The sequence below is a fragment of the Myotis nattereri genome (genome assembly GCF_964212035.1).
Source record: "Myotis nattereri genome assembly, chromosome: 3".
Classification (NCBI taxonomy): domain Eukaryota; kingdom Metazoa; phylum Chordata; class Mammalia; order Chiroptera; family Vespertilionidae; genus Myotis; species Myotis nattereri.
Window position 1 is genome coordinate 131,752,737 of NC_138077.1, and position 13,157 is coordinate 131,765,893.

A 13,157-nucleotide genomic window follows, 5' to 3' on the forward strand; every position below is an offset into this window, starting at 1 on the left:
CCTTTAAAAAGAAGAAAATCCTGTCACATGTTACAACACAGATGCAATTGTACTTAGGACATTGTACTAAGTGAAATATGCCAGTCAAAAAAAGACAAACATATGATTCCACTGATGTGAGATATTTTAAGTAGTCAAATTTATAGAAACAAAAAACAAAATGATGGTTGCCAGGAGCCAAGGGTATAGGAAATGGGAGTTGTCATTCAATGGGTATAGAGCTGGGCTCATAGCTGGCAAGTGCAGTGGCAGTGGCAGGAGCCTCTCCTGCTTCCATGGCAATGCTGAGGATGTCCGACTGATGGGGAGCGGGCCAAAGCCATCATTCAAACATCCCCCAAGAGCTCCTGGACTGTGAGAGGGAGCAGGTTGGGCTGAAGGGCCTCCTGAGTGCACGAGTTTTGTGCACCGGGCCTCTATGTTTTACAATGTCTAATCCAGCCAGGCAAACTACGGCCTGCGGGCCGGATCTGGCCCGTTTGAAATGAATAAAACTAAAAAAATAAAAAGACCGTACCCTTTTATGTAATGATGTTTACTTTGAATTTATATTAGTTCACACAAACACTCCATCCATGCTTTTGTTCCGGCCCTCCGGTCCAGTTTAAGAACCCATTGTGGCTCTCGAGTCAAAAAGTTTGCCCACCCCTGGTCTAACCACTAGAGTGTATACCTGAAACTAATATAATATTCTATGTCAACTGTAATTGAAAACTAAAAAGATGATTTTTCAAAACCAACTAGATAATATAGTTATATCAACTTTAATTTAAAAAATGAGTTGATTCTGTCTCCCTTAACTTTTTTTGTCTACCTTTGACATTCACATATAGATAGACACACTCAAAAAGAAATAAAGTAATAAATGAGAAAGGATGGTGAGAGATGGAGAAAAAAGGAGGACAAAAATGAGGGAAGGAAGGGAGAAAGAAAGGAGTCCTTCCTTAACAGTAATACAGAGTATGTTAATTATCCCAACAAGTTTGAAACCCCCCAAATTATAGTCACTTTAGCAAACTGCCCTCTCTGTAAAAATTATTAATCAATATTCTGCATGTGGTTACCTGATATGAAACTGATATTGATTGTCATCTATGTCAGGCACTAAATGTCTGCCTTGTCAACCAGAGTAAAAAGCAGAATGCCAGGCCACAGGACGCTGAATTGAGAGGCATCCTATATAATAAAAGCCTAATATGCAAATTGTCCCCTTAGGTGGTCATTGGACCAGGAGACAAGTTCAACTGCTCGCTATGATGTGTGCTGACCACCAGGGGGTGGTGCAGAACATGGCAGGCATCGGCGACATGGAGCTGGTAGCAGGCAGCAGTGGAGACTCTGCTGGCCCCAATGGGCCCCGATGAGAGTGGCGGCGGTGGGGGCAGGGCCTCTGCCCGGCTCCCAGGCACTGAGGGAGCTGGGCAGAGGGCCCAGCCCTGACTGATCACCCTACAGGCAGGATGGTGAAGCAGGTGAGGGGGCAGTGACAGGCCAAGGCAGGGTGCCAGGTGAGGCTGTGGGGCTGTGGGGCTGTGAGTCTGGGGATGCAAGCTGGGGCTACAAGGCTGGGGGAGCAGCTGGGTCCCAATCTCTGCAGGCCACCCCAAGGGACCCCACCTATGCACGAATTCATTAACTGGACCTCTAGTCTTGCAATAAATACTGTAGAATATTAGCAACCTAAAACTTCAAAGATTTTAAGGGCCTTTCAAGATTAGTACTTCTTCCTCTTTGCTTCTAAAAGGTTATCTTTCTCAGAGGCCTGAATCAAGTCCTGGCAACATCGGTAGACATATCACCTGAGAATCTAGTTTCACAACTTGTTATTTTGCTGGATATGTGGCATTCCAGTAACTATGACTGTGTAATAAATTACCACAAGATTTTGAGGCATAAGGCAATCTTTTATTATGCTCATGGATTCTGTTAGACAAGAAAATGTCCATGAAACAGTAAGACAGTTTGCCTCTGCTCCATGATGTCAGTTGGAATAATCTGAAGATTTGTTCATGCCTCTTTGTCTGGAGGTTGATGCTGGCTGATGGCCATGAATTAGCTGGAGTTCTGGCTCAAACGCCCTCATATTGCCTCTCCTTGTGGCCTGAATTCTACAAGGTGGTAAAGTTGCCCTGGGAGAAAGAGAGAGGGAAGAGAGAGGTGGAGAAACCCTGACGGGCAATTGGGGCCAGCAGCTGCCTCTCGCACCCGCTGTTGGCACCGGCCCTACTCGTATCTGTTGCTGGCACTGGCCGCAATCACTCTGCACCATCAGCGGGTGCAAGCGGGGTCGATGCTGGCAGCAGGTGCAAGCACCAGGTGGAACTGTGGTGCACGGGAGCAAAGAATTTTCAGTAACCACTAGAGGCTCGCCCAGGTGACAGCGACTGGTGCCCCACCTCGGTCTGGTGCCCCTGTTCACCGGCTCCACCATCCTGCAGTGCTGATGCCCGCCATGTTTTGCGTGCACAATCTGGTGGTCAGCACACATCATAGCAACCGGTTGTCCGGTTGTTCTGCCATTCGGTCTATTTGCATGCTAGCTTTTTATTATATAGGACTAGAGGCCCAGTGCACAAAATTCATGCATGGGGGGGTGTCCCTCAGCCCAGCCTGCACCCTCTCCAATCTGGGACCCCTCTGGGGATGTCCAATTGTCCCTGCGGGATTGGACCTAAAGCGGCAGTCAGACATCGCTCTCTCAATATGGGACTGCTTGCCCCTATCCACTCTGCCTGCCAGCCTGATAGCCCCCTAACCACTCCCCTGCCAACCTGATTGATGCCCAACTGCTCCCCTGCCAGATGATCATCCCCAACTGCCCTTCCCTGCTGTCCTGATCGCCCCTAGCTGCTTCCCAGTGGGGCTGAAAGGACTGGGGGACTCCAGCTGGATGGGGTGGGGCTGAGGGTACTGGGGGACTCTGGCTAGATGAGGCAGGGCTGAGGGGACTGGGCACCGCAATCTTGTGGCTGTGGGCACTGCCATCTTGTGAGGGCTTGATGGTCAATTAGCGTATTCCCTCTTTATTAGATAGGATTGTAATAAAAAGATTGATATGCTGATAGGGGGTCTGAACTTTAGATTTTTCTCATATCTTATGAGAATCATGATATTGTCATTGAATGTTTGACTTCCTATTCTGTGTCAGGCTTTTGTTACTTTCTCCCATTGAAATGATTATTAAGGTCCTCCCAGACACTACATTTGCATTTGAGGAATCAGTACCATTGCTTTTTCCTTCATGAAAGCTTCCCCAGTCTTTCCAACAGGAAGTAGTTTCTCTTTTCCCTAAACTTCCATAACATTATATCTTTTATAGCTCTGTAGTGCACCCTGCAGGTCTCCCCTCAAGAGACACTACTGTAGGGGCATATCCCCAATGGCTGCTGTGGATCCACCATAGCTTTTGTGGCAAACCACACTTCTTTTAGACTCTCTCAGTCAATGACCAAGTAACATGCAGGTACTAGCACTTGGCTCTTCATGCATGACGAGGGGTTCTTCCAACTGAGACTCAGGGACTCCCCGCCCCTCAGCTTGGCCAAGACTTTCTCAGATCTGCACAGTCTGAGGCTCTTCCTCCCCAACTCTTACTTCCTTCTCCTCTTTACAGATATCACACCTGCACCTTGGTCTGAAGCCTTTCCCTGACCACCCCTCTTGTTTCTTCCTCTTTATCCTTTGTAGGTGTTTCTCCCAATAAATCTCATGTATGTCTAGTCTCACCTTGGTGTTTGCTTCTCAGAGGATCCTACAGATACAGGTTCAAATCCTGACTCCTTTATTTATAAGCTCAAGGTATGACTTTGAGCAAATAATTATATTTTCACCTCAGTTTTCTCATTTTCAAAAATAGAAAAAGAATAGCACCTACTTCACCTAGCTGTGGTGAGGATTAAATTAACTCCTGTGTGCAAAGCACTTGGAGCAGTACCTATGTGGCAAGTACTCTGTATCTGTTAGCCATCATGAACTCTTCAGTCCTAACACTGAATAGGCACTCAGTCAATGTGTGGTGAATGTTAAATTCCTATTGGAGGTAAACACCATTATTATTTCAGTTATCAAAGGAAAGTATTTCTGATTTTGGGTTATATGAATAACATGAATGCTTACTCACCTTGAAGGATATTGCTACATTTTTAATCTCCAAATTGCCTGTGTTATAGCATTCTGAAATTATTCTAGGGTAGGCCTGTCTGGTGTGGCTCAGTTGGTTGAGAGACGTCCCATGCACTGAAAGGTTACAGGTTTGATTCCTGGTCTGGGCACATGCCCAGGTTGTGGGCTCAATCCCCAGTAGGGAGTATGCAAAAGGCAGCAAATGTTTTACTCTCACAGTAATGTTTCTCCCTTTCTCTCTCCCTCTCCCTTCCTTTCGCTCTAAAATTCAATTTTACATATATATACATATATATACATATATATATATGTAAAATTGAAGAGTAGCTACATCTTTATTTAATTATTTTTAATATATTTTTTTTATTTCAAAGAGGAAGAGAGAGAGAGAGAGAGATAAAAATATCAATGATGAGAATCATTGATAAGCTGCCTCCTGCCCACCTCACACTGGGGATTGAGCCCACAACCCAGGCATGTGCCTTGACCAGAATCGAACCCCAGGACCCTTCAGTTCGCAAGCCAACTCTCCATCCACTGAGCCAAACCAGTTAGGGCTAAAAATATTTTTTAAAACAGAAATTATTCTAGGGTAAGTTCCTGAGTTCCTAAGCATTCTATTCATAGAATTTATTTTAATATATAAATATTAAAAGAAATTGCATTAGTTAAAGTCAAATCCTTTGCTTCTGCCTATATTCACTTGTTTTTCTGTATTCTTTGGTGAAAAGAAGAATTTATATCATCCTGTTTATGACAGGAAAAATAAGTCTCCACGTATTCTCCTTTTCTCTAGACTAAACATTCCCAGTTCTCCTAATGCTTTCTTTTTGATCTTCATTTCCAAAATATTTATCACTTGTGCTCTTCAGAGTTCTCCAGAGTTCCAAAAAATTGAGCCAAGCATTGAAGAAACGTCTCCAAGGAGACTTAAGTGATTGCAGATAGAAGCAACAAGAACTTTGCCTGTCTTCCCTGAAGGCCTGTGATTAATAAAATCCTAAGAAGAAAGTTCCTTTCTTTAATTTATAACCACTTTATTTTGGGGCAATCAATCCTATCTAATAAAAGAGAAACATGGTAATTATCTGTAACTTCGCTACCCTTCCCATTGGCTAATCAGGGTGATATGCAAATTAACTGCCAACCAAGATGGCGGCCGGCAGCCAGGCAGCTGAAGCGAACAGGAGGCTTGCTTTCTCCAGTGATGGAGGAAGCCAAGGTTCCCCGCCTGCCACTGCCGGCCTCTGAGCTGCAACTCTAAGAAACTATGTTGCAATTATAGGACCTAAACAAGCTCCAGAAATCTGCTTTCAGCCAGCTTCGGCCTCAGAGCTTAGAGCTGAAATAGTGTTTCAGTTATAGAACCCAAACAAACCCAGATCAGCAGCCGAGGTCTCAGAGCTGGAGCCGAGCCTCAGAGCTAAAGCTGGCTCTCAGTTCCAGTGACAGCCATAGAAGGTAAATAAATCCCAGAATAAAAAAAAAAAAGAAAAAAAGGAGAGGTTGGGAACTTCAATCACCCACCAGCCTGAAAACAGCCCTCAGCCCCTCACCCAGACTGGCCAGGCACCCCAGTGGGGACCCCCACCCTGAAGGGTGTGTGACCAGCTGAAAAAAGCCCTCATCCCCTCATCCAAGCTGGCCAGGCACCCAAGCGGGACCCCCACCCTGATCCAGGAAACCCTTCAGGGCAAACCAGCCGGCCCCCACCCATGCACCAGGCCTCTATCCTATATAGTAAAAGGGTAATATGCCTCTCAGCACCAGGATCAGTGGAGCCACGAGGCCTCTCAAACCCGGGATCAGCGGAGCCGCAAGGCCTCACGCCCCGGGATCAGCGGAGCCGCGAGACCTCCTGGCCTGGGATGAGTGGAGCCTCCCAGCACCGGGATCAGCGCTGCAGTGAGGCCTTACTGCCCCAGTGTCAAGCGGAGCTGCGAGGCCTCCCAGCACTGGGATCAGCGGAGCCGTGAGGCCTCCTGGCCCCTGGAGCAGCGTGATAGGGGGCAGCGCCCAAACCCCCTGATCGGCCCTGCTCTGTGTGTGACAGGGGGCGGTGCCACAACCCCCTGATCTGCCCTGCTCTGTGAGTGACAGAGGGGAGTTCCCCAACCCCCTAATCAGCCCTGCTCTGTGCATGACAGGGTACAGAGCCCCAACCCCCTGATGGGCCCTGCTCTGTGCATGACGGGGGGAGCTCCCCAACCCCCTGATGGGCCCTGCTCTGTGCGTGACAGGGGTTGGTGCGGCAACCTCCCCATCGACCCTGCCTTGAGTGTGACAGGGGGTGGTGACCCAACCCCCCAATCGGCCCTACCCTGAGCATGACTGGGGGTGGCATCACAACCTTCCGATCTGCCCTACTCTGTGCATGACAGGGGGTGGTGCCCCAACTCCCCAATTGGCTCTGCTCTGAGCCTGACCAGGGGTTGCGGGGCAGGCACCTAGGGATTGTGCCTGCCCTCTGCCACCCAGGAGCAGGCCTAAGCCAGCAGGTCGTTATCCCCCGAGGGGTCCCAGACTGTGAGAGGGCACAAGTGGGGCTGAGGGACACCCCCCCCCCTCCAGTGCACAAATTTTTGTGCACCGGGGCTCTAGTCCTATATAATAAAAGGCTGATATGTAAATCGACCGAACTGTGGAATGACTGGTCTCTATGATGTGCACTGACCACCAGGGGGCACATCTTCAACATAGGAGCTGCCCCCTGGTGGTCATTGCACTCCCACAGGGGGAGCACCGCTCAGCCAGAAGCCATGCTCATGACTGGCGAGTGCAGCGGTGGTGGCAGGAGCCTTTCTCGCCTCCACAGCAGTGCTAAGGACCCCTCGGGGGATGTCCGCCTGTTGCCTTAGGCCCGCTCCCCTAAGTTCTATTACACTTAAGCTGGGAGGTGGACAACCCCCGAGGGGTCCTGGACTGTGAGAGGGCTCAGGTCAGGCTGAGGGACACCCCCTCTCCCGCAGTGCACAAATGTTGTGCACCAGGCCTCTAGTAGATTAATAAGGAATTAAGTGGAAGTGACTGTTATTTATAGTACCTGGATATACTAGTAGTTAATGTGAAAAAATTTCAGTATGAAGAGTTTCTATTTTTAATTGAAACAAAGTGCATTTGTTTACCATTGTTAAACAGCTAGTTGGGAAAGCTTAATATTAATTAAGTCACATGTCATTTACTGGTAACCACATAACTGAGGAAAAATTTTAGGGGTCAGAACTTAAATTAAAAAATGCTCTAAAACATCCCTTTTGGGAGTTAAACTATTTCATGGTACTAACATGAAAGCTTTGATTAGAATATTTTGTTTTGGATCCTGCTTTTAAGTGAAGCTACCTTTTGTATTATTTACTGGTCTTTATAAATCAGGCCTGCTTTAATTTCTTCTCCATATGCTACTAGTGAATGTAAAGTACATTTTTCACAGCCACCAAATTTCTGATTGGGAGTTTTCATACGCAGAATAATAACAGATAGTCTGTGTAGCCTTGGTCAGTAGTTCAGCCACATGCTGGCTGTTGTGGCGGGCAGTCTAGGTCAAAAGCCACCAGGTTCATAGCACAATGCTTGGTGCTGTGTCAATCACGCCAATCAGTGGAAACCAAGTGGGGAAGCTTGAATTTCACCTATAGAACTGTAGAGAAAAATGCTTAGCCTCTAGGCATTTCCCACCTTTTTTTGACCTCAGGATTATCCAGATACTTCCCAGCAGACTAAGCTCAGTTAGTCAGGCTTCATTCAGATTCAAAAGCTTTGCCTTATCTCTAAATAAAATAAATGAGAAACAACCACTCAGGGAGGGAAATCAGAGATTTAGAACACCCTGGGATATGACAACAAGAGTGTAGCAGGGGACAGGAAGGCTACAAGACAATGAGTCTTCTAGTTCCCTGAAAAGAACGGAGCTGTGCTTTTGAAAGCTTGTCATCTGAAACCAACAGGGGATTGAGAGAGAAAATTAGTTTGGCATTCGGAGGCCCCACTGCTAAAAACAAACAAACAAAAACCTAAAAGGTACAAATGCTCAGGAAAAAAAACAACAACAGAAACTAAAACTAAAGAAAAATAATAATAATTAATTACAAATCACTTAAACTCCCCCACCATGAATCCCCCAGCTGTACTAGATTTCCCTCATCAAAGGAGGTTCTGGAAGACAATCAAGAAATCAGTGATGTAAATACCAAAGGAAAGAATAAAATCTCCTTGGTTAAGTTTAGGCTCATTAGTCCAACATGGTTTCACATATTTGAAAATCATGCTGAAGTCACTTTGGAATGTCTACAACCAATCCTTTTTCCCATATAGGAACAAAGCTCGGAATAGGAATAAGAATGCAAAACAATAAAAAGTCATTAATAAAGTAGCCCTAGAGCAGTGATGGCGAACGTTTTGAGCTAGGTGTGTCAGCATTTTGAAAAACCCTAACTTAACTCTGGTGCCGGGTCACATATAGAAATTTTTTGATATTTGCAACCTTAGTAAAACAAAGATGTATATTTTTGATATTTATTTTATATATTTAAATGCCATTTAACAAAGAAAAATCAACCAAAAAAATGAGTTCGTGTGTCACCTCTGACACGCTTGTCATAGGCTCGCCATCACTGCCCTATAGACATAAGATTTCACAAGAAGCTATTAAATCAGAGAGTCACTTTCCCATCCATTCTTTTCACATGAGGGACTAGATTCTAACTCTGTATCATTGCTCTTTCTGCCATCTTCCCCTTTCTTTTCTGGGATCCCACAGAATTCAAACTCAGGGGTGGTGTAGGTACGAAGGCTTCTGGGCTGTGTGTGTCCTCACATGGTCCTCCCTCTATGTGTGTCTGTGTCTTAATCTCTTTTTCTTATTAGGACACCAGTCCTGTTGGCTTACAGCCAATCCACATGGCTTCCTTTTACCTGAATCACCTCTTTAAAGGTCCTATTACCAATTATAGTCAGTCACCTTTGGAGGTACTGGGTATTAGAACTTCAACAAATGAATTTTGGGGTCACAATTCAGCCCATAACAGTTTGCAAGGTACCTTTCGGTTCTAGAGTGCTCTGATTTTTCTCTCTCAAGTACCGACTTTTCATCAACGTATCTTCCCAATTCTCATGTGGAGAGAGTGAGCCTGCTGTTTTTATAAAAGACTGCAAGGAACTGAGGTTGTCCTTTCAGGCGACCCACAGTCTTAGTTCATTTAAGTTAAAGCTACTCTGTAGGGCGGGGGAACACTTGCAGGGAGTAGGTGGGTAAACTTGAATTTTCTGTTACCTTTCCTAAAGATGGGACCATTGAGCCTGGGCTTGTTAGAAACTCTTAAGAACTTGGCAACCAAGCGAATTTTCTAGAATTACTTTTTTAAGGAAGTCCCACTTTCTCTGCCTTCCGATGTTATATTCTGTCAGATTGTAAGAAATGAAATTGTGCTTGGGCTCTTTTATGTCATTTTTTTGAATTGTTTTATATTCTCCTAAGGATTCAGGGGAAAGTAAGGAAGACAGGAGTTCAGCCATTCCCAGCAAGGCTTTGTAGAAAATGAAACATCCAAGATACTATGGAGTTTCAAGTTTCTTCTCATTTTGTTTCTTTAGGGAAGATATCCACTGTTCAAGTGACTTCGGGTGACAAAGTGATCTGCCATTCAGTCTCAACCTGTACTGTTCCTGCTGCTACTTGAAGCTCTGTCTGGTGTCTTTGGTTCTAACTCCTTAACATGAAGAATGAGTGGATCGGCCAATCATCAGTCAGCACACATGCCTCTGTGGGACAGAGCTCTCTGGCAGACCACCCATTGGTCATTGTTTAGCCTGGAGATGGCTGACTCCTGTCAGTTTTCTATCTCTGGTCCTATCAACCTGCCAAGAAGACCACGTGGCTCTAAGTAAGGCAATTGATGACCAAGGACTTTCTTTTGAAAGGAAGTCTAGTTAACCTAAGTAGAAAATACAGCTAGTAGGAACCTCACTATGTATTCCCAGTATATCTCACCTCTTTCTTTCCAAGAAGCAAAAGAGTAGTTTATCTTCATGCCTTCACTTTCTCACCTTCCCTTCCTGTTGTCCTTGAAATCCCTGCACTCTGACTTCTGAGCTCACCTTTTTCTTAACTCCCAAGTTCAATATCTATTTGTCATTTTCTCCTACAACTTGTTGTGCCATATAAAACCATTCTTTGGCCTATGCTCTTTGCAAAGCCCCTCCCCTTGGCTTCAGCAAGCTGCAGGGAAAGCCTTAGAGTCAATGGACCTGGATATGAATCCTAATTCGTCCTACCACTCAGCATCTATGTAGCATTTTGTCTGTTGATTTTATTCAGTTCAATAAATTTACTTTTGTACACCTATTATATTTGTGATGACTGAGTAATGGGGAGGAATTCTAGATAACACCACAGTTTGGACTTAGATGAATGAGCGAATCAATGTACAGATGATACTCAAAACTTACTTCTTATATCCAATTAGATGCTAAGATCTATTGATTTTACCCCTGTAATATCTCCCATGTTAAGGCTTCTTCTCCATCCCTGCCACCCTGGAAGTAGCCAAAATAGTGCCTTAAGCAAACATGTTATAAGGCCCTGACTATATTGTTTCATTTGCATCTCTGCAAATTGCACACTGAAACAACAAGAATGAACTTTCAGCCTCCCTCTTCATTTATTACAGTTTAACTCCTGCCAGTTCTGTCATATTTTCATTGGAAATAGCTTCCAGGACAATTGATGCCCAGACTAGATCTTTGGATACATGAGATATGGCTATTTTTCTCAGGTTGGGGGTCTAACCCCGGCTTTTATCTAGATGTGTGGGAGGGGGGTGGCACACACAAAGGCAGGGTCACTGGCAACAGAGATTTCAGGAAGAAAACAAGGAACATTATAAGACTGCTCTCTTCTGTGTCCAAGGGTCTCTTCCAGTGATGAAAGGCTCACAGATGATGTTGGGGGCCCACCATAAGTACTCAAGTGTCTCTGGAGGAGGGGAAATTGCAATAGGAAAATCCAGTGAACAATGTATAACACTGCTGGTGTGGCTCAGTGGTTGAGCATCGACCTATGAACCAGGAGGTCACGGTTCAATTCCAGTCAGGGCACATGCCCAGGTTGTAGGCTCATCCCCAGTGGGGAGCATACAGAAGGCAGCTGACCAATGATTCCCTCTCATCATTGATGTTTCTATCTCTCTCTCCCTCTCCTTTCTTCTCTGAAATCAATAAAAAACATTTAAAGTAAAACAAAACAAACAAACAAAAAGCAATGTATAGAAGGCCAAGCAAGATGAAACTGGTGTACTGGGTACTGGCTGAGGCCACCAGGATAATTAAATATCCAAAGAACTTGGTAAGAGGTGGGCTTAGATAGATGACCAGGTAGAAGCTCAGAACAAATGTCAAATCGAAAGCCCACACTGTGACTATAAGCATAAGCCCCCAAATGGAGTCATGATGCATAGACTGTAATTTCCATAATGCTCATTGTCCAAGGCCAGTGTGACACTCACCTGGGGAAGCTGTGTCACCTTTCTTGGAATCCAGAATCCATATCTTTAAGATAAAGATGGTAAAAGTGCCCACTTCAAGGACTGATGTGAAGATAAAAGGAGTGCTCAGGCCACACTCAGTTCCAGACCAAATTACTGTAAGGGCATTTAAGGGTGTAAGACAGCAGGTAGGAATCTGGGTCATCACCTGAGTTACACACTAGATTTGTAGGTTTGGGTTTTAATGCTGCTTAAAGGTAGGTCTGGGAACCGGTGTGAGCCGAGCCTGCTATTGTGGGCATCAGTGGGCCTCAGGTTTGGGGAGGGATTATCTGGATATGCAATTTGGGCCTCACAGACTTTCCCCCAAAATTGTGAAATAAAACTGGGAATGGGGCAGCATAAAGCATAGGGAACTTGAAAGTGGCCTACCCAGAATAATTTGAGAGAAATAGTAACCACATCATCTCCAAGTACCGCTGCTGTCCCAACCTGCAGAACTACTGCCTGGGATTCCAACTGCTGGATCTCCTGATTAGGCAACCAAAAAAAAGAGCCTCCTCTATGCATGGTGATCATTACAACACATCTCTTAGCAGCAGGCAGAGAGGTGCAGGGCTCTGGAGTGGGTAAAATGCTTTCTTTGCTCTGTTCTCCTCCCTTTATCATGATATTGGTTTATAAAGTCATGGAGATGATCCCTATGGGAATAGCACCAGAAACAAACAGGTTTCCTGGTGTAAATAAAATCACTTAAGTTGTCTATTTATGTCAGAGTTACTCTGGTCAGCATTCACATATGGTCCAGACATCCTCCCCCCGGTTTCGCCTCATAATTATAACTACAGACAACAGATTCTTCTAGTAAATGCCACCATGTTTAGCTTTTCCGTTTCCTGCTGCTATCAACATTTGAACTTTCAAGCAACAGGGGATAAATACAAAATATATCCATACCTACCTAAACCAGTCCTCCTACACCAGTGGTTGGCAGACTCATTAGTCAACAGAGCCAAATATCAACAGTACAACGACTGTAGTTTCTTTTGAGAGCCAAATTTTTTAAACTTAAACTATATAGGTAGGTACATTGTTATTAACTTAATTGGGGTACTCCTAAGGCTTAGGAAGAGCCACACTCAAGGGGCCAAAGAGCCGCATGTGGCTCGCGAGCCGCAGTTTGCAGACCACGGTAATACCATTAGAGTTTGAAACAGCTAGCAGGCAGGCCTAATGAAGAACTGATACACACAAGCCCAGCTTTACCAAGCCAGGGTGGAGCAAAGCTTGATTAGGGCTTTAAAGGGAAAAGGAAAAGGAGGAGGTTGAGTAGGAAAAGGTGACTGCAGTGTCCTTGAGAAAACTATCGGCACCAAGGAGGTCAATGTCTGATCTAGTTCATTAGCACCCACTGTTATATCAAAAAACAAACACAAAAAGCAAACAAACCCATGTCTGATGCATAATTTTATAAGACCCCTTCTTAAAAAATTACAGAAAAAGGGCATAGGTCAGGGAAGTGAGTGGAAGTCTAGAAGGGCAGAAAGAGAAAAGTTG